The 20,378-nt window shown below is 38.6% G+C and overlaps 1 protein-coding gene across 1 annotated transcript in view; it reads right to left on the bottom strand.

Moving 5' to 3' along the window:
- The window catches only part of BMPR1B (bone morphogenetic protein receptor type 1B), a 190,690-nt gene that overhangs the window by 131,869 nt on the left and 38,443 nt on the right, over positions 1-20,378 (bottom strand). Inside the window, exon 2 of the mRNA XM_057417963.1 lies at positions 14,861-14,918. The gene's annotated coding sequence lies outside the window, so the exon portion shown is untranslated. The remainder of the gene's footprint in view (positions 1-14,860; positions 14,919-20,378) is intronic.

The following is a 20,378-nucleotide window of genomic DNA, read 5'->3' as shown; positions in this document are numbered from 1 at the left end:
CCTTTTATCCACTGGCTACTAGCTGAAAAGAAAACCACAGAAAAAGAGGAAAGGCTGTTCGGAGCTATATTACTTACAGTTGCAAACTGCTTTTATGACTAGACAGCAAGGGTGCACAACATGTGGCAAGCTGATTATGGTACATGAGGTTATAAAATACAGCCACCAACCCTTTATCTGTCCCTGTAACTATGTAATTGATTAGAAGCTGATTAACTGTATGCATTAGCTCACTAACACAAGCAAGCAAGTTTTGTTCAGCTATCTGTGAAGCTGGCAGTCTAGGAAAGAATGGGTTTGTGGCTTTCTCACAGCTTAAAAACAACCCCAAATAGTAAATGTGCAGGGAACTCAGAGTTTTAATTCAGAGTTTTAATATGGCTTTTATATATGCCTCTGTGTGTGTGTGTGTATAATTCAGGGGAGCATACTGCTTTGAGACTTTGCCCCTTTTTCCACACATCTTCCATTTTTTTTTGCAGAAACTTTGGGTCTTTTTACTTTCTGCCATCACACAAGTTAGGCTGAAAATGGTCAATAGGGGTTGAACATTAGTAAGACACAGATTTAGAGATGGAAACTGTGCTCACAAAATTCTGGTCTCACAAAAACCAGTCTCGGGGGAATTCTGTGTTAGTATCTCACACATAGCATTTTGGAAATGTTCAAGCTGCGGAAGTCAAAAAAAATTGGGCACCCAAACGTGGGGGCCCATGAAATAATCCATTTCATCACCTGCTATGCCATACCTCAGTTTCATAGAATCTTTGACAAAAACCCAGATGTCTCATCACTCCTGCAGCAAACACACATGCTCAGCCAGATGTGCAGTTTGCAACTTAGGTCCAAGTGGACAAGCACAAAAACATTCACCAGGAGGGAAGGGAGGTGGCATTTTCTCACAGGTAAGAAAGAGAGGGATAAAAATAAAATCTTCCAAGTGTACGAAACATTTTGGCTTTGTACTCTTTATTCTCATGACGATGGAAACATGTTGTTTAGAAGGCATGAGTGTTTTAAAAGCATTAACTTAAGATAGTTAACGAAGCCTGACACTCTGCTGGTGTGTTATCTACTGCAAAACGTGAGAACAGCGAATGAAGAACCCAGCATCTGCCCGACTTTTTAGTTGCTGGATGCCCATGATAAATTGCTAGTTTATTTGCCAAATGTGATCTCTTTCCCCTCATTCTTCATTAAGCTAAAAATAAAGCAGCTCAAATAAGCAAAATTCTGGACGAAAACATCCTGGAAATTACATACAGTTGAACTACATTGCCTGGAAAAATATCTTTTTTCTTGGCTAAGGCATAAATGCAGTTCGTAAGGAGTCACACATTTTTAAATAAGATAGCTATTTTGTTGTTGTTCTCACATTTTTCTACATCCAGGAGCTGAGACAGAGAAAATAATTTTAGTCATAATAGATTGTGATAGAAAGGTGTTTGGGGTTATGATGTCCTTTCCTCCCAATGAAGAAAAGATATGGAGCCCAATGGAAAAATGTCAGATACTTCACACAATCAGAGACAGGAGGTTGGAAACCTCCTGAAAACGTCACTGATTAGATAACATGCACGAAACTGAACTGACATTAGACAAAAGCTCTTCTATCTCCTCTAAAATAAACAGAGAGATGGGAGAAGAACAGAGAAGAAGTAGCTCCTGGATAATCACCAGAAAAAGAAAGGTGGCACCCACAACGGAAGAGCAGCAAACTGCCCAGAAGAGGAAGCTCTAAGATTCTTCAGAGGCAGCTGAAGAACTTGGAATTAATGGATTTACTGAAGGAAAATAGGAAGACCGATACACTTAGCTAGCAATAACTTGGGAGAACAGAGATTTAAAAGCATTTAATTCCTGACCAAGAAAAGGAAAGCATGCACAAGGAGTAGGTACATATTTCACTGCACAAGGAAACAGCACAAGAAAACTGTTGCCCTGTGGGGCTGTGTAAAAATGGTGAGTAGAGTGAGGCTACTGTGTGAATGAGTACAAACTGATGTGAGGATGCATAAGGAAGAATCCTCTAAGAAGAGGAAATGTTCCAGAAATTTTCTGGAGTTAAAAAATTAAATCCTTGAGGTGTCTGCAAAGTGCAAATATTAAAAAGTAGGATTACTGTACATGTGCTAAAATTCACATGCTTTACAGAAACCAGAGGTAAGTCGCACCTACTAATTTATGTGGAAAGGAATTTTGCTCAAGTGGAGAAATTTAACTAACTGTTACCACCCAGGAAAGAAACATTTGTCAAGAGGATGGTTACTACACATAAGGACAGGAACAGGATGTCTGTGTTGCAAGACTCCTCCTGGAAAAGTTAAAATAATATAAGATACATTTACCTTTCATTTATCAATGAAAACAAACACAGTGAATTTTATTTCTGTCATCAACACCATTCAAAATAGTTACATGAAAACTGGTGTGTAATTAAAAGTTACCATATATCAAACAGATTCCACATCAAACTCACCGCTTCCTTAATTTTTGATGCTGCTATGTTATCATCCCAAAGCTATTCGAATTCAATAGGCTGGCTTCCAAGCTTGTTATATCAGCAAAAATATTAAATATTGTTTATTATTATTAGCCTAAATTTGGCAAAAGTTAACAAGACTGGACTACAAGACACATACATTAGAAATTAGAATAAGAGAGTATCTTTGAATTACTACCACATGTGCCTCAAATTATATTCAGGGAAGCATCAGTTGCAGCATACAAAGTATTTGTGCACAGTACACTGAAGTGTAGTTTACAGCAGACCTTACACATTAAGCTTTCATGGTGGTAGTTGTGTGTCTCATGATTTTTTTAAAGAGAGATTCAGATGGCAGTGATTTGTCCCACATACACAGACCTCATGCATTACAGTGTTAGCGTCCAGGGTCTGTACATCAAGGTCATGTTTTTCTGTCTCCGTGACTTTTTTTTGGCCATACATGCCATTTAGTTTCTTATAGCAGACCTGCAAGTTATATTTTCACGTCACAATATATATCTGTATTTTAACTCCTAAACAATACTTTACACTATATTTGCATTGTTTTGCATCTCCATCCTTGTGCCCCAACATGTGCTTTAATCAAGACTTGAAAACAATCTATTCACCCAACTCAGCGAGACAAATGCCAAAATGTCTCCAGATTTTAAGCTTTCTTTTGGCTGCAAAATGATCTTTCGAACATGAATGGGCATCTCATGTTTAAAAGCAAGTAAACAATTCTTTTGATACCTCTTCAGCTGCAGAGATACATGCCAAGCTGCAGATCACAGCTCCTTCAAAGAACTATGCAAGATGCAATGACAGCATCAAGAAACAGCTGCCTGTGAGGACAGCATACAACACAGCAGTTGGGCACCAGTGAAAACACCACAGAATTCAAAGCAGAGAGGATGACTTACACCTCCTTTGCTACAGGGTGCTAGGGTTTCGGCTCTTTTCAGCTTGATTTGTCACATCCTACCTGGAGTCTGATATCAGGAAGGATCCCACGCTGGCACTCATGTAGTCCTGTGACAGCACAGCCAAAGAAATCTTCAGGGAGAGGAAAGGAGCACATACAACTCATGAAACCGAGGATGCTGCTCATCAGTGCCTGTTAAAAGGACAGAGCTGGGAGGTGTTGAGGCTAAAGGCTTCAAAGATATATAGACATCTACAAGAGGAAGTGGACTAGCTCACAGTGACTGGATGTGGAAGAGAAAGGGGCACAACACACTGTATGAAAGCAGTGTCTGACAAAACACACTTTAACCTTTTCCTCCTTCACACCTTTCCCCACTCATTTTAGTCTGCGTGTAGGTTTAACACAGAGACATCCGTTGTCACGTTCAAATACAAGTCCTCCTCAGTCACTGCCTATGAACAAAACAGGGAGAATGGCAGCCCAACTATTTTTCACCCTGGCACATGAGCTCAGGCTACATTTTTCAGGCCCTGGCTTCAGCCTAGCTCCCTGGTCCAGCTCCTTGAGACACTGACACGACAGCTCACTCGCACCTCATTCTGCAGCCCGCAGAGAGAACTATTTGTCCTCTTGCTGCAACAGCGCAAAAGCCAAACTGCCTCAGGACTCAACAGCAGCCCTAGGCTCAACCTGCAGCCAGTCTTCAGCAACAGCTGACATTAGTATAGCACTAAAAAGCAGCACAGACACCAAAGACAATTAAACAAACAACACTGATGACCTTGCTACTGACCTTTCCTGCTTTAATAACATTTATTGCTCAAGAAGAGATAAATCCCACCAAGAAGGGTACAAGCACTGCAGTTATCACATATGGTCTGGCCAGTGCAGAGAGAAGGGACTGCTCTGCACATCTTAGTGCCCACCGCATCAAGGAAACACTGAGCAAAACACAACTAGAGAATGTCAGCTAAAAAACAAGCTCAAATAAACAGGTTTTATATGAAGCATCTTGGGAGTGGAGGAGTGGAGAAGCAACAGTTCTACAAATGCTGTTTTCACAGTGTCCCTGTGGGAGGACTTGGCAATACCTCGAGCGTGGTAACCACATGCCCATAGGCAGCCACACCGCCTCACAACATTGCAACTCCACATTGTGATCTTAGGAGCTTCAATGAGTCTGAAAACAGCATTTGTCCTTGTACACTGTACAAAGAAGCCGAGTACTCTTTACAGATCCCTGCTCCCACCACATACTAGAGAGGGGTTTCTTTGTCCAGCATTTGATGGTCCGCTCGTACAAAATCTAGCCCCCGAAAGTCACCAAGTCATTCAATAAGCTGTTTTTCTTCAGTCTGTAGCTATAAAACTACACAACACTATAAAAATTTTCCGCATTGGCCTCCAAGATGCTTGGCACTCTCACTGGAAACACTGCTCCTTTTGTTATTACATTACAGCAGACCCCTTTAGACCCACTTTCCATCATGACACTGAATATTTTTGTCTTTTATTTTCTGTGAGGAGAGTCCTTTCTAAACCTAGGCAAGAGACTTATGAACAGCTATTTGGTGAGTATCATTGCTCCAGGTCTAAGCACATCATTAATCAGACTCATCAGAAAAGCAGAGCAATGCCCAGGGAACAATTTTCCCTTCTTGTATGCATTCCAATGAGCTGGCTACACAGAGAAGATTAGCATTTAATGGAAGATACGGACCTACATGTCTCAAGAGGAGAGAAAGAAATAGACCCCACAGAAGGCAAAATTTCCTTTTCATCAAAAATTTAAGTTAACTAACAAAACCAATAAACAAACTCTCTGATAAGTGTTGTCAGTCTATGACTAAGGAGTCACTTTTGTAATTGCATATATTGTTGCTTTCTGCACAGGGCAGTTAAAGCAAGAGAAGAGGTATGGCATATGAAATTCGGCAAAACACCATGCCCATGCTGCTGCTGGCTTTTATGCTAAGGCTACTGGCAGGAATGCTAATTTTTCAGTGGGAAGTTTGCAGGGAGAAGTAGCATCTTGTATTACACCAATACAGTTGGAAAAAACAGACAAGCTTTTGGGCACAGAAAGTCCTTCCTGCACAGACCTGAAGAAGGGCTTGTTTGTCTAAAAGTGTTTTTTCCAGCTATATTGGTTCATCCAATATGATATTACCTCTCTCTGCAAGCCCCGCCTCACTTAACAGTCTGAGCATCATGGCTACAACAGTGATACTATTACATTTTGGTGGTACTGATGGCTTGCAGCATACGCTTCTGCATTTGGTCTAACAGGCATGGACTAATTTCACAGAGAAGTACTGTTTTTGAAGGCAACAGCTTATTATACATTGAATTCATTGCCAACATGGGTCAGCATAAAGCTGATGGTGATGAAGGCAAAAAAACCCCGAACCTCCCACCTCAAAAATAACCCCAAGATCTCTTATTACAATTCACATCAACCATCAGAATAGTCTCCAAGTATGACATATACCACAACGTGAGGAAATGCCAGGAGAGCACAAATTCTCAAGTATTTGCTAAGGGAATAATAAAGCAATTCCCAAAGGCTTTATTTTTTTTAAATTGGATTAATGAGATAAAATTCTTTTCAAGACACATCCACAAACTTCATCCTACATTGTGGCAACGTTGCCACATTTACTAGGACTAGTCTTGGCAAGTGATACTCTAATACCTGAACTACATCCTAAAGTGTTTATCATAAGGATGCATATTTATATAGAAGACAAAAAAAAACCCACACAGAAAAAAGTAAAGCCTTTTAAATACTGTGGGCCTGAGGAAGGTGTTTTTGTCTTAACATATTTTGATGTTCTGAGTAGTTCTGGTGGAACTGACAAAGCCACTCACTGACTTGCTTCATGGGAAGGCACTGATGCTAGGAGATTCAATAAATAGCTGAAAGCTCATGTTCAGCTGATTAAGACATACTTTTTCTTCCCATAGTCTGCCATTAACATACCTAATTGAAAAGCATCTGTAGTGCAAATGAGAAAATCAGTTGTCACCTTTAACATACAATTTACTGCTATTTATTTATAAAAGCGACTGTATTTAAACACTCCTCATTGTTTTATCCTCTCACTCAAAAGGTTCATGTTTTCTTTATAAAAGCCATTTCACGTTTTTCACTGTAAGAAAGGCCTCAATAGGAGAGCCACAGTTAAGTAATTTTTTAGTAAATTATATTTTTTGGACTTATTCTGTCACCAAGACATAGTTTGTGTTTTATCTAGATGCCTATGAAGCAAAGTGTGAGACAGTTTTCATGACATGTCTGAAGAATGGTAGAACTTTTATTTTCCAGATTCAAGTTACAAATGCACAATCCACATTTTTATTTGACTCAGTGCTGTAACAATAGTTAATTACATTAATTTCAGTGGAATTTTCCCACAGTTTTGCTTTGTCATAGAGATAAAAATGGATGTGCTCACTATCATTACATTTCTTGATACTGTATATATTGTAGATTATATGTATCGATGACTGCAAAATTATTTTCCACCATTAAGTATTTTGTCTCTACAGGATGCTTTAAATAAAAATAATAGCACAAAGTAAGATTTATTTTGTAGATAAAATTTTTATAAGCTGAGTTGGAGAATATTTATCTCTGACGTCTATTTAAAAACCTATTAATGTATTTGTACAAATATCAATTATTCACTGGAGCCTTCGGGGGGGGGGGGGGAATGGAAAAAAGGTTTTACAAAGAAGATTATTTACTGAAAGGAACTAATAAAACAATCCACAGCCTGTTTATACACCTGAAATAAGCCAGACTGACTAGAAATGCAATGCCAGAGAGCTACAATTTCTAAAATGATATGGAGGTTGAGGGAGAGGGAAGGAAGAAATGAATTCCTGCATGCTTTAAAAAGAAAAACAGTAAGCTAAAAATCAGTACAGTAAGTCCCTACAGCTTTCCCCATACTGGGAATTTTTAGGGTAATGAGAAAGACAGTTGCCTCAGAACATAACGTGGTATAAAATCTACTGTCTCAAAATACTTTCCTACATAACATGCTGTTTCTTCACTTTGCTTTCTAATTACCTGTAAAAACTAAGTGAAAATGAGACACAGATTTTGCTTTACTGAACATCGGACTTTTTACACTCACTTCAACGTAAACAAGAAGATGGCAACCAAAAAACTGAGTTTCAGAAATCATTTAACTTTGGAATCAACCTGCATTTTAATTAACTGTACCACTCTGGTACGAGCTGACCTACAAAAGAGGATGAGTGATTTGAAGGTATCCTCCTACCCAGACTGCTGTACAGCACAGGAGTCATCAACATCGACCATTAGTCACCGAGTACCACAATGCATCAAATATTTGACAGAATGACCTTAGCTTTTTAACGTGAGCATCAGTCACGTCATAAACTCACTTGTTAGTTTAGGTTGTAACCTCCTGTGGTTATAAATAGGGGGTAATTTTCATGTGTTGTGCCCCATCTGTGCTAATAATAATTTGCATTATTTATATATTAAGGTGACTTCAAGCTTGCTTTACAACATGGACAACAGGTCAAGCAGTTTTTTGTAAAGTTCCTAATAGATGAAGAAGAGCTTGTAATTGATAACTGCCAGAAAGCATTAGTTATTTCTTTCATTAAATTATTTCTCTACATGCATTTGATGAACACCACAGACAGGGACAATGTAGGCCTGTCCTTATCTATCTTTGCATTGCAAGGTTAGTATTGATTTTCTTTTAGTAGTTTTCAATCAGCTCACAGTCACCTACCTTGTGCATAAACCAGGGAGGCATCTCTATGCCTCCCAAAGAAGAGAGCTACTTAGTTGCTGCACACTTTTTCCCCCACAGGAGACAATACACGGGTGTCTTATTTTCAAATGAAGGGAGAAAGCACCCCAAAAGGCAGGACTGAGATAACAGGATGACTTGACAATGAGTCATCTTATGGCCATTTTACATTGTAAGGCTTGGCTGGTCTCTAAGTCAGTTGGGTTCCAGTAAACCCTCCTCCAGTCAGACTGGCCACACTTCCCGCACAAGCTGGACTTTATAGTGGATTTTGCAGATTTCTCGAGGCAGCAGCTGTTCCATAACAATCAGTGCTGTCTCCTTATTCCAGCTGAAGCACCCAAGTGAGACTCAAGTCAGCTGCGAACTCCTGGCTTACTGGATCGCACCTTGGTATCCTGCACAGTGCTGCATGGTTCTATCTAGAGTCAGGTAAAGGATAGGTTTTATTCATAGCTGCTAGTTTTGTTAAATCAAACGCAGATGCTGCTGCACAAAGCTACTGGACTTCATGGTTGGTTTGGAAAAGACATGTAAAGATACTAAAATAACAATCGAGGCATTCCAGACAGAACAATCTAAAGGCCCACATCATTCTTTGACACCTCTCAGCTATATACAGATAGAGCCAGATAGAAAATTAGGTGTAACAAGAAGATTGATGAATTTCTACTTTTATTTAATACTCCAGGTTCTGCATAAAGTGGCCTCTAAACCATCCCCAAACACCAGGATGCTCAGAGAAACAATGAAGTAAGTCTCCTTGACCTGAACTGTAAGAACTGAAAAGAACTTCAAAACCTCTATGCACAGTCTGCATAAGAATGATATTAGAAAGAGAGAAAGGAAAAAAAAACCAATAAGAAAATTCTTCATGCAAATTGCCATCTGGGCCAGGAAGCTGAGTACAATACTGCTTTCATCATCTTTAATGATGCACAGTTTAGTTCAGGGGGAGGGGAAGAAGGAAATGGGACCAACCTTTGACCAGTATGACAGCAGCATAAGTAATCCCTTATTGCATTATGAAGCGATTCATACATGGGGACCTGTTACATTACTGGCCTGTTAACAGTATTGCAGCTCCTTGCACTTCTTTTTCATTTTGTTTTACATCAGACAAGCCTATTGCTGTCATTTGTAGAGAACGGAAAAGCTGCTACAGTTTTAATATAAAGCACAGGAAAAAAATACACAGCAGCTGTTCATATTTTCTAGGAAGTCTGTTGCAATAATGATGTCATGGAAAAAGGCTGGAATCTATTAAAATGGATCAGACAGGCAAGCCATTCAAAGCTTTCAAACAATATGCGTATACAAGCTGCACCATGTACCTTACATTAAAATGAGAACAGGCAAAATATTATTGAGAACAGGCAGTTTAGGTGATTTCATAGCTTTACTTCAGTAAGTTTGGTTTACTACTGGAACTACCCAATAAAGCAAAATACAAAAGCCACAACCAGCTCACTGTCAATTAAGCTCATTTTCACCTACAAAAGCTTTTAAATATATTTTGAAATCACTGGCTCAAGCTACATAGAAACAAAGCAGCTCTTCCAGCAAAAGATTCACCATTGACAAGGTGGACGCTTAAATGCCAAGTATAAACTTCAGTTCATTAGGAGGGGTGTTTTGTTGGGTTCCCCCCCTCACACACCTCGAACTTGGGAATTAAAGTGGACAGGGCTCCCATCCAGGCACTCTGTTTGACCTATAATTAGTAATTCGACATTCTTCATTTATATGATGCTACTCCTGGGCTCTAGCAAGTTTGCACCTCTTGCTGTGGCTTGCTTGCGTACTACTCTGAGCTGCACAGCCCAAGGCTTACTCAAAGATTATGCTTCTCTTATTTGGGGTACATTGAAAAGAGGAAAGTTTGTGGTAGAAAACCGGTAAGTTTTGCAGCTATGTGCATGTCTCTAAAGCAATCTTTAGATTTACTCCATTTCTGATAAGCTATGCCTTCCTCTCCAAGGCTTTCACTGGAAACACCTTACTGATGGTGGCCTAAATACATCGTTGTAACACATGCAAAAAGACTTAGCACAACATGCATATACTTCTGCTAATGCGAGATCATATTTTGACCACACATTGTTTAACCATTCAAGCTGACTTTTTGCATGCTCAGAAGCTGGAAAAGTAAAGCATGACTGACCATGTTTAATATTCTTAAGTCACAATGAAAAAACACAGACATAAATACTATAGGCAAAGTTCTAACTTGTGTACTGGGAGGGCAAAAAGACTAAGAGCTATATTCTTCAAGATAAGGGAAGAAACTCTCAACAGTACCTGTAAATAGTTTGGAAAGGAATGATCACACCTTTCCTTGTGTTCTTCCAAACTCAAGTCCACTACAGATGACATCATATTTTGAATATTCTGTCATACATCGATGTGGTGACATGTAAAGGGAATATATTATAGAGGAAGCATTATGAATTTGAGATCAACTAGAAATTAGTAACACATTTTTTAAATTTATTTCTTTTCAAACCATCAAATAAATTCTGCGCGTTAATTATAAAATACTAGCTATAAACAAACAAAATCAATGAAAATACCTTAAGACTCAAAAAATTAATGAAACTTCAAATTGGTTTAAAGGGATAATTCCATCCAAATTACGATCCGAAAAGTCATCCAAAAAGATGTGATTACAGTCCTGGTCAGTTATGCATATGTAAGTTAAATTGATTTAATTATGGTCCATATTAAGCACCATTTAACACCACAACTATCTCTGTGAGAAAGATCTACTAGTAGAACTCCGAAACAAAATTCAAAATGATAAACAAACTAAAAACCCCAAAAAACAATGGCCCTAACTTCACAGACAGATCCATGCTGATGACATTTAACACTTCCTCCTACAACTGGGTATGTACAAATTTCTAAGTCCACACAAGTGGAGGTGCCAAACCATATCCCTGCTATCTTGCTCATGCTTCCAATCCCAGTAAAAGCAATAGGTTATGAGTGCACTAAAAATAATAGGTTGGGCATGCAAGTAGCTCTGTGCACTTAACTAAAGACTCAAAAGATCTGAGCCAGAGTACAATAAAACGAGTCTGAAGGCCTTATCTAGGGCACCCCACAGTATTCATAAATTTTGACTTTAAGATGTTATTGGATATAATAAAACAGTGTTAACATTTCAGATGAACATTCAGGGCAAGCTTATAAACTATTCAGTGATTAATGCTCTTGTCTCATGTTTTCAATTTTCATTGCTACTGGGGGTCATATGTATGATGTCAGCCTGAATCTGGATTTCGATTTTGAGCAAATCTAATTTAAAATTATGATACTGAGGCATATGGTGGAAACTGCTTTAAAGTTCTGTGCTGGGTGTTTATTCACTCTGTTACTAGGGTAGACTTCTCTTTCTAGTGACACCTATTCAACAAGCAAACACAGTTTGGGTGTATCTTTCCATACACTAAACATGCCATAGGTTGAATGTGCAGGAACAGAACTTGTCTATACCAAGATCCAATAGCATACTTGCCAAACCTTGAGTACAGGGATTTGCAGGACTGGGCCAGTAATAGGAAATTAATCAAATCCCCAGACATGATGTAAATTGAATCTGCCAAAAGGATTCAGGAGGAGGAATAACAGAAGTTCGGGAAGAGCTCTGAGCTGGACAGAGGCTCAGAGAGTACTTTCCTTAGGAGCTATGGGGATGGAGATGTTTCATGGGGTCTGATACCAGTAAAACATTCTCCTCTTTATCCTGTCCTGCTCAGCAGACTGGAGGATTCCTCACTGACTTGAAAGAATGTTTTATGAAACAGCAGAGCTCAGGCAACAGTAGGTCACTACTGAAAGGACTCCTTTGCTCTCCTCTCCCAGTCCCACCCTTCCGCTCCTTCTATTTCCCTCGGACTGCCGCTACTTTTCTCATGACCCTGTCAATGAAGCCAGTTTACAAAGCTAAATCACGAGTGCTACCTCTGTCTTCTTCCTCCCTGGTCCCCCTTACCATAAGGAAGTGTTTCAGGTGGTTGTGCTCCATAAGACAACTCACTGGGCTTAACAGGAGTCAGCTCAAGAATCGCAATGGTTTCAAGCCCAGGCCACGGAGAAACAATCGCTGAATATCGCCATATGCTCAGCTGCAGTGGTTCCATGTGAAATATTAGCAGAAAATGCTTTCAGCTGAAGTTATTAAGTTTGATGTTATTATTTCTTATCACTATTATATTATTATTTCTTCTTTCCACGGAATAAATATCTGTGGAATAACCACAATTACGTTAAAGCCCTTCCCAAAGCAAAACCGAGCTCAAACAGGTTTTTCAGGTGCACAAGGCATGAAGCACCAGTCTTCTTATTGATTTTTCCTATATTATTGCTTTTTCCAGTAATAAATGGTAGTGCAGATATATAAACAAAATATATATATATACAACCTTTGAAGTACAATTCTCTATATTGGTAAAGCAGTAGCAGACACAACCAGCACAACTCAGTGGAGATACTTTAGTCATCGCATAAGGGAGAGCATTAAAAATTTAAGTAGTCACTAAAACTTCAAAGTTTGAATTATAAATGGTCAAGTGTTAAAAAGTTACTGCTAAAAGAGTAATCTTCTATAGCATTTTACAGGGAGAATCCTATAATGCAGCATATGCCAGCTCAAAATTTTTCTGAATCTAAAACCAAGGAATATTACAGGCCTTACAGAAATCATGGGCCTCCTCATGGTTCTTTCTATGTTTAAGTTATTAGTGCATTTTTTTCCTAAAATGTTTGAACTAGATAGGCACATAAGATGTTGAAGGTATTCCCTTCCTCCAGGGAGACATTTTAAGCACAGAGTAAGGCAATGACCTTCAGAGCATCCTCAGTGTGAAGTAGTAAAGCTATTTACATCTATGCAGATGTACAACCAAATGCAATGTGTACATCTATGCAACTGAATTGGTACTATTATCATCTCTGTATTCATTTCTACTCAGATTCAAGCAGATGATGTCGGAGAAGCATGATCAGTACTAGCCATCATGTAATTACATATGGTAAATAGATTACTAGCCTTAAAAAGATTCAAAACCAACATAGGGGGTGAGAAGTTTCTTGTGAAAGGAAATATTTCTAAACTCAGTTTAAAACCTTCTTGAATGCCTAACAAGAAAAATAACCATTTTCTACAGGCATGGAAAGTCAAAGATTTGGAACAGAACAAAAGATTATGCTTAGTTCATTTGTTTAGATTATAAGTTTTGGAAGATAGCAAATAGCTTTTTATTTTCTTAATACCTCCATGCAACTTACTGTCACTTCAGTGATAACATGTCCATTTTTATAAGAAAAGGCTACAATTTTATTTTAAAGTTAACAGACATTCATTCTTTTTCCTTTCAAAACCGAGGCATAAGTAACAAAGCACCAGAGTCTTATAAATTTTCTAACACCAAATGCAAATTAAGTCGTGAAATTGCTCTAGGAAAAGTTCCAAGAATGCAAACCCAAAGGAATTTCAACACAATTTCTCAATTTCAGGCTTTTTATGATACTCAGGCAAGGTAACAGAATATGATGTGGTCAGGAAGAGTTATCTATGTATGGAAAAATGTTTAATTATCAAATTTCAACAACTTCCTGTATTTTTTTATGAGCTTTAAGATTAAATATATGTATATAAATGGAAGAAACCGAAAGGACAGCAAAGGCCCTGTAGACTGAACAGTTCACAAAGTTTTCATTACCTGGGAAAAGTGAATTGACAGTTCATAACTTAGAGGGTATCTTCATATGTTTTGTAAACATCTATCAAATTAATGTATTTCCTTTACTTGGAGTCGAGTGAACTTCTTACGTGCACTGTACCAGTCTTCATTAGAAGTAAAATAAGAACAACCCCCCACCCCATTATTTGACAAATTAAAAGCTTCACATTTTATTTTTATGTCAGCTGTGACTATATTGCTTTAAACCACCATTTCCAACAAATTAGGACTTTTCCCATAATGAAGAGAGTAATTATTTAATCTTTCAACAATTCTCCTGAAAAGCCTCAAATCCTTTTTTCTTAAGCACAAGGCAGGAGTTTTAACAGATTGTTTAACCAAAGAGCTGCTGATTTTTCACTCTGCAGAACTACTGCTTGTTTATCCCAGGGGAGACATCAGTCAAAGAAGGACAACTTAACTTGTTGGGTATGCTATTACTTAGCAATAACCCCGAGGGGAGGAGTGACATTTCCTGAATGCTAAGTTTAGGTCTACCAATGCTCCTCTGGAAATACCAGAGAAACAGTAAGAAGCCTGGACCAGAGTCATGCTGCTAAAACCTAGTGTCAGAGTGCTGCCCATTACCTCCATCTGCTTTCTCAGCTGGCTCCCATTTTTCTGTCAGAAGACAATTCTTTTCTAATCCCTTCCTGAAAAACATCCTAGGTACCAAGCATTCAAAAGAGTAAGATCATCCAATCATGCATACATGTGTCCTTCTCAAGTAGCCTGTTTACTTCAGCTTGTATCACTGTGAACAACTCAGATGATTTTTCTGCACCTTTTCAAAGTACAGTTCACAAACACTAACTGTCCTCTGTGTTTACTTCATGCTGGTGCTTATTAACAATGGTATGATCTTTATAAAAAGAAAACTGCTTAACTTAGTCCTTACCTGAGGATCTCTTAATTTTCAAGAAATATTCTTGTCTCACAGTTTAAGATGTTGTAATCTGCAACAGAGTAGAAAGATACATCAATTATATTTGATACTGTGCATTTAACATCAGCATTATAATTCAATCACACTTAAGCAAACTGACAGATAAAGTTTTAACTATTACCAAGGAGTGACACATCTTTTATGGAGACACGTGTCAAGCACTGCAATAGTACAATATTGCATATACATACAAACAAGAGGCACCTTTTTCCTTTTCTAGCATTGCTGCTATGGAGATGTAAGAGTTTTGATCTCCCTATATGCATTCCTCATAATGCTCATGTTGTGGTTAGGTAGATTAAATAATTAGGATCCTGCTGACATTGTATTTCTTATCACCAAACAACCTAATCATTTGAATTAGGCACTTCAGGAAGAGGTGCATGATTGGGCCCAGACCCACTCAACTCCCATCAACTTCTAATGAACTCTTCAGTACAAAAACAAACAAAACCACATACTCACTTAAAATGCAGATCTGATTACGTCCTAGTGAACACTCAGTGAAGCCTAATAATTAATTAGCATCCTGAAATTCAACTAAACACTGTAAGTCCAAGTTTCTACTGACTAAAAAAAGGCTCCCCATGCAAAAAGCAGCAGTCACACTCCAAAGATATTCAAGACAGCACACATTTATATGCACCGTTTCCCACTGAGGGTAGAAGCTATCAGTTTAATCTTTCATATGTCTTGCGGAGAACACCATTAGGTAGCATAGCCCGTTACATCTACTGCTCTTTAATCTGCATCTGGTGCCAGATTTGTGTAAAGTTTTTCATTTATTGTTCACTGAGGACTCTTTGCGACTTGATTTTATGGAGAGAGACTGACTTATAGTGAGAGCAAGCAGCTCTGCTGTAAGAGACTGTCTATGTGAACATCTGCAGAGCTAAAATCTTTAATTTCCTTCCCTCTGCCCCCCCCTTTTTCAGATTACCTACATATGGACAGCGCAAGATGCCTCTATTCTATGAGAGCTGGCTGGCATAAACATTACCACAAATTTACACCTGGCCTAGCTAAACAGCACAGCACTGAGCCAAATGACAGCAGAAGTGAACAGTGGTAACAGTATTTTGCTCCTCAAATATCCAAAGGAATGGGTGCTGAGCCTTTGTTCTCAGTGCTGGTTCTTCGAGCTGGACAGACAACCACAAGCCTCAAATTACACTTCATTGATCCAGGGAAACTAAGCTGGTGTTCAGTTTCGGTTCTGCAACCTGCATATTGACCTGCATGTTTGTTGGCCTAAACAATGAGATTTCAGGAAATGAAGAATTTACACTTTGCCTGAGTCTCATTTTCAGAGAGGGGGATATCTATCTTGGAGGTCTAGGTTGGTGTGGGAAAACTAGGAGGAAAGCAAATCATCCAGATCCAGGCTCCTGTACTACATTCCTTCACTGAGTTAATTACTGCCCTGAATTCAACAGCAGCAAAATCAAACACAAACCTAAAATGGGAGGTGGTCTCAACAAGTTCTAATTTTGCTCAACCTTTTCTTAGCTCTGGTAAAATTGGAGGATGCATAATTGGAGGTTCATCCAGTGATATTTTAAAAACATATATTCACACACTTGAAACATTTTATACAGTCTGTCAATACAAAACCAAAACACAACCATTTGCAATAAAAGCCACATAGTTTCTATGGAAATTTGAAAAATTCATGTAAGATGAGAGGAATAGCAATGGAGTACCACAGTCCAAATGGAGAAATAACCTATCTAAAGAAAACTGGGTAGTCTGATTCTTCATCCATATTCAGAAGGCACATCCTGTTTCAAAATAAGATCTAGTATTTTGGGGCTTTAAGTTGAGGATACCCATCACATCTGAATAAGGGTTAAGACCCTTGTTTCTTTTAGGGTGTTGTTTTCCATATTAATATTTTCACAAGCCAAACATTCACAACACACTTTGTCTTGTTTGGTTTTGTTTGTTGGTTTTGATCTTGTTTCTTCCTTGTTTGGTTCATTTTGTGTTGTTTGGGGTCTGTTGTTTTTTGTTTTGTTTCCTTTTTTTACACAAAGACCTTCAAGGTCTTCCCCTTGTTTTTCTTTAATTTAACCTTAAATAAAAAGTCTTTTGAAAATTCACATTCGTATCTCAGAAGCCAGTTCTTGGCAATTTGCAGCTATTTTTACACAGTAACATCCAAGAAATACATGTGGCACAAGTTTATGCTAGTGCTCAAGTAAAATAAACCAGTATTCTGAAGAAATCAAAAGGGCTGAAAATTTATCACATTAGTATACTTATTGTCTCTTTAGTATACTTATTGTCTCTCTCTACAGAGAGGAACTCTCCATACCATCAAGTACTGTCTCCAGTGATGATGACCATGCTCTGTTCAGAAATCCATTTTTGCCTGCTCAGAGAGGACCTGAGGCACCCTGTAGCACTTTTATTGCAGAGACCCAGTTGTATGCCCCACTAGTAGCTGATGGACTGTTCAGAGTGTGTTCCTTTTCTGAAGTACCAAATAGCTTTTATTTTACACTACTGTCAGCTTAGGGTTTTTTTTGTACTTCATAGCACAAGAAAAGGAAACAGTAGAAAACTGAGGACAAGTAGAAACCCAGCGAAGAAGAGGTTTCTTTTACAGTTCAAAACAAGCACCACAAAATATAAAGTTTCACCTTCTTAGCTAGAATATGTAAATTTTTCAGATTCTGATCTCTGGATGACTCCCACTGACAAGAGCATCGCGGCCGCATGGGGAGCTGCCGCTGTCCATCTGCTTTACGCTGATAAAAGATCGCAATCAGATCTGGGTCATCTCACCTTTGAGTTTGCCACACACATAAATTAAGAGATCACATGCAGTAGTGCTTAACTACCATCTAATTTACAGGCCTTTTCCCTTCCAACCACTGATGTAAAACTTACCTACATAAATAAAAGAGGAATTTATTTATATTTGCTCTTTCCTTTATGAAACAGAGGAAAACATATGCAGTGTGTCTACTCATATGTATAGGGAAAACAGACCAAATATACCTCTAGTATAAATAATAGTAGAGTATTTTAATAGCTAACGAGCTATTAGAATACAGGGATTATATTATCTATTATTCAAATATTACAAATACATGCACCTAACACTATATTCCACATAATTACAAGCATTATAATAGTCACATGAACATACATTTCCTAATAAATACTTTATTGAGTTCGTACATGAGGCAGTCACACTCTGTTCATTCAAATCAAGCAAGTCCTAACTCACTGGAGTGCTAACAATGAAAGCCTCCACTCAAAGACCAGCGTGAACAGTAATTTACACTTCTGCTGTTTGACAGATATGCTTGACAAAATTCTGCAGTTCTGGTTTCCTGCTATGATCTAGCTTGCATTCATAACGGGAACTATCAGGGTTTTGGAGCACATCACTCATGGGGAGAAAAATGCAATAGCCACCAATTCATGGCCAGATTTCCCTAACTCAGTGATTTTCTTTGCCTGCCCTGAGGGCAGTCAGGACATAAGCTTCCTAAGAGGGGCAGGAGGCTTTCAGCCTCTTGCAACTGTGATGGTACAGATGTACCTAAAGCGATGAAGAGCTGGCTTGGTTCCAGGTGTATTTCCTACATTAAACTTGCATGGAGGAGCAAGCCCAACATGGAAGTCATGAGCAGCATGGAAATCAATGGTTTATTCTTCCCTACAACCGAGAGGCAGATTTTCAGACAGGGTGCTGGCTGCAAAGCCAGGCTTCGTATTACAAGTGAGGAAACTGCTTCCTGTTGTTTGATCATCCCACTTGAGGAAAAGAGCACTTGCTAAATATGGCATCAAAGACATTCTTATTGTCATCATTACTTCCACCTGTCCACTGAAATACAACTCCAAATACCAGCTAAAACCTCACACCCCAGGTGGCAATGGCGTGCGCTCTTGGTTTGGGACTATGACATGAGCACTCTCGGTCACATCTTGAGAACTACTTTGCATGAGATGCTACTCTGACACAGATGTAAAAAGTTTGCACTCTGCCCTGTAAGGACTAACATAGGACAGTAAGCATGCTGATTAAAAGCTTGTATTATGCACAATATTCTCTTAAATTATGAGAAAAGTACCGATTTCAAAGAAAGCCAGAGTGGTTTAAACACACAACTGTTTAAGGATTCCTCTGAAGACACCAGGGCCCCTTTCAAATCAACACCTCCTCTGCCTCCCTACACACATACACATATTACTGTGATGTTTGACAGCTGTTCAAACTTCCCATTCAGATAGGAATTTTCAGAAGAGTCTCTGGGGGGGGGTAAGGTTTTGTTTTTAACAGAGTAACACAAGATCTTTATTGGAAATTAGTGTCTATAATCATTGCTGCTCCTACTGAATAAAATCAGATCAATAAAAGAACAGCCAAACGAAACAGCACAGTGAAAATGAAACTAATGACTGGGAATTATTAATACTTAAATAGTTAAATAATTAAAATATTAAGTCATGTTATCAGAAATCTTATGCCAACTCTTCAAATAACATCTGTGATTTTTTTCTCTGAAAGTGAAAAAAAATGCACAAAATTATCTGCATAAACTTTTGCTTCCATAAATCTTCATCTCCAGTAAAACCCACAAATTACCTGCATCATGAAAGCTGAGAAAAATCTGACAGTGTACATAAAATTTGAGTTTTTTCACATCAAAACTCATAACCAAAAAATCAAAACCATCTAAAGTAATCCATATAAACTGTTTCAAATAAAGTGAAATTAAGGATGATCACACTTACTTGAAAATGCCTGGATCTTTATATTCTGGCTAAACCAAAAAGAATACACTCCTATTTCCCAAGCTTGGCAGCCAGGTGAGCCACAGGGAAGCCCAGGAAGACCAGTGGAGCTGTTTTGCCTGCAGTGATTTTGCAGTGGGAACCAACTGTGCCTGAACTGCCAGCTAAACTCTGAGTGGGCAAGCACATCACATAGTCCTGGGGTGGTGGCTAACTGGTAAAGGATACGAGAGCCTCTCAAAGAGAGGGAAAATTCATGGCCAGATGAACATCTCTCCTTCTTATGCTCCTCTACTCTGCTCTCCTCTTCCCTTTCGCATTAATAGAAAATGTCAAACTAACAAGGCAGTGCAATAGATCACAAAGCAGTTGTGTCACAGGACATACATTTCCCTGTCAAAATAAGGCCACATTTTGTTTCAGTAATACACCACAGCAATAACAGATTAGTCAACATTCAAAATCGTAACAATAGTAACGTGAAAATAATACAAGCCACGTGCTGGCTGATGTTGCCTGTAGTCTTTGTGTAAAAAAGATGTTGGAAATTTTGTAGACATGCCAGAGCTATAAGATGTCAGGCTCCAGCCATATTCATACACAGACTTCATGAGAACGTGGAACAGTTTTGTAATCAATCTGCATGGTAGCCTTTTACAACCTCCTCTCTGGGCTCCTGCCTGAACATCGTGACCTTGAAAGATGTGGTTGCTGA

Source organism: Pezoporus wallicus, unplaced genomic scaffold, assembly GCF_028554395.1.
Source record: "Pezoporus wallicus isolate ANWC-B61680 ecotype Strahan unplaced genomic scaffold, APGP_CSIRO_Pwel_v1 contig_6999, whole genome shotgun sequence".
Lineage (NCBI taxonomy): Eukaryota > Metazoa > Chordata > Aves > Psittaciformes > Psittacidae > Pezoporus > Pezoporus wallicus.
This window is presented reverse-complemented; position numbering and strand designations above follow the sequence as displayed.